The 2,500-nt window shown below is 57.3% G+C and overlaps 1 non-coding gene across 1 annotated transcript in view; it reads left to right on the forward strand.

The window, feature by feature from the left end:
- Positions 1–1,897: 1,897 nt before the first annotated feature.
- The window catches only part of LOC126332374 (small subunit ribosomal RNA), a 1,893-nt gene continuing 1,290 nt past the window's right edge, over positions 1,898–2,500 (forward strand). Inside the window, exon 1 of the ribosomal RNA XR_007563656.1 lies at positions 1,898–2,500. This exon is cut by the window's right edge and continues 1,290 nt beyond it. This is a non-coding gene — a ribosomal RNA (small subunit ribosomal RNA).

The following is a 2,500-nucleotide window of genomic DNA, read 5'->3' on the forward strand; positions in this document are numbered from 1 at the left end:
GCTGCACCTTAACCTAACTTACGCTGCACCTTAACCTAACTTACACTGCACCTTAACTGTCACATGTAACGTCACAGGAATGTAGCTTTGCCTAACAGCAACCCTCTGAACATAGTTCACTGCTTGGATCCTCTGGTGTCATGTGTATTTCTTGATGCCATGGTGCGTACCCTCACATAAAGGTCTTTCGAGTGTTGCGTACTTTCTACACAGTCCCGCTAACCACTGGAAGGGTGTACCGCTACAGAACGAATATCGCCCTCCCCTCCTGCCCTTCCAAGCTGGTCGGTCAGGCGTTTGTTTGTGAAATGAGCCTTGCAGCTGTTCAGTTGCATTCGGTTGTCGATGCAGTCAGTGTACGTTGTGGTACGGCCTGTGTGGACTGTCCGCTGATGTACGCGTAACCCACACTGATCATCCGTCGTTACGTACTGAGTGACATAATGTGGCACATGCTTGACCGTACACCGGCTGCGCCCTACAATGGCGAATCATAAGGGCCATATGTTGTGCACGATGCTACTTGTCTCGTCTCCCCATTACAGCGAGATTGCACTGTTGTACGCCGTACAGACATGTGGTAGGTAGGTACGGACGAAAGTATTGCATGTTGGCCCCCCCCCCCCCCCCTCCTCCCTCTGCCGGGAATCAGCGTGAGCCGTCTGTTGATGTAGCGACGAGGGTTTTCCTATTTAATCGTATTGCCCCACACAACATGATAGCACGGTGGACCGCGTTCCACATCTGCGACATGCTACAGAGGCCGGTTGACAGTCGACCGCGCAAGGGACATTGCACACGTGCGCGGACCATCTTCCACGTGTTCTCTCGTGTACATGCCGCAGTGTGTATGTGGGCTGATGTAGCGTGTCGTGACACATAACATGCAGGCATGCCAGAATCGTAGATTTCGCAAATGTAGATTGACGTATACGTTTGCTGCCAAAGATCCGCAAATGAACTGGAAATCAGTTGTTGAGCGGTTGTTCGCGCTGCAGGTGCATCGGTGATAGCGACGATCGGTACATCTATGAACCGGTTGTTTCGGCGGTACCCGCCATGCCCCCGAACCTGAGTTGGCCATGTGGGTATGAAGCGATACGAGGCTGTGGCTTGGCGGGACAGTCCCCGGCCGGTGAGGGGGGGCCGCCCGGCGTGCTGGCCGCGCGCTGCGTGAGCGCACGCACTACAGCCGGCTGGTGGGGGGCGCCCAGTGGCAGGAGCGCCGGCCGACGGGCCCGGCTGGCGTCCCAGCTATGCGCCGGCGCACCCTGCGCGCGGCGCCAGGCGGCCAAAGTGGGTTCTGCCGAGCCCGGTGCGAAGCGCGGTGGACATCTGCAGTGTGCTGGTCCGATTGCGGACTGTGTGCGTTGAGGATGCGCCGCCGCCCGGCACTCGGCGTCGCGACGCCGTCTGCTGCTCGGTCGCCCCCAGCGGTTCTCGCAGGTGGTTTGTATCGCAGCTCTGCGGACGTGTTGGCGCGTGCGCTGTGCTGGGAGAGTTCGCTTCTGCACCCAAGTGGGGCTTTGCCCTTCTGTGGCGCTGGCGTTGGAGCTGCCGGTCACCGTAGGTGGCGCGTGTTGTTTCCCGCCGGCAATGCCACGACAGCACGCTCCCGGGCCTCTGTCGGCAGCGGCAAGCTCAGTTGGGAGCACGGGTGTTCGCACTGAAAGCGTCTACTCGCCCATCTCCGGGCGATTGCGCCTCTCTCGAACCCGACCAAGTACTTAGGACGGCGCTGCGCGCCGCCGGGACCTGAGAGGGTTTCGAGGTGTATCGTGCAGGGGAGCTCAGCCTCCTCCTGTTTGCAGAATAATTGAGCGGACGCTTGCGTGTTCGCGCGGGCCCTCGGGACACACTCCCGGGCGGCCGGCTGCTCAGCTCTCGTTGACGCAGCTCCCTGGTTGATCCTGCCAGTAGTCATATGCTTGTCTCAAAGATTAAGCCATGCATGTCTCAGTACAAGCCGCATTAAGGTGAAACCGCGAATGGCTCATTAAATCAGTTATGGTTCCTTAGATCGTACCCACGTTACTTGGATAACTGTGGTAATTCTAGAGCTAATACATGCAAACAGAGTCCCGACCAGAGATGGAAGGGACGCTTTTATTAGATCAAAACCAATCGGATTGGCTCGTCTGGTCCGTTTGCCTTGGTGACTCTGAATAACTTTGGGCTGATCGCACGGTCCTCGTACCGGCGACGCATCTTTCAAATGTCTGCCTTATCAACTGTCGATGGTAGGTTCTGCGCCTACCATGGTTGTAACGGGTAACGGGGAATCAGGGTTCGATTCCGGAGAGGGAGCCTGAGAAACGGCTACCACATCCAAGGAAGGCAGCAGGCGCGCAAATTACCCACTCCCGGCACGGGGAGGTAGTGACGAAAAATAACGATACGGGACTCATCCGAGGCCCCGTAATCGGAATGAGTACACTTTAAATCCTTTAACGAGTATCTATTGGAGGGCAAGTCTGGTGCCAGCAGCCGCGGTAATTCC

This window comes from Schistocerca gregaria, unplaced genomic scaffold, assembly GCF_023897955.1.
Source record: "Schistocerca gregaria isolate iqSchGreg1 unplaced genomic scaffold, iqSchGreg1.2 ptg001447l, whole genome shotgun sequence".
Taxonomy (NCBI): domain Eukaryota; kingdom Metazoa; phylum Arthropoda; class Insecta; order Orthoptera; family Acrididae; genus Schistocerca; species Schistocerca gregaria.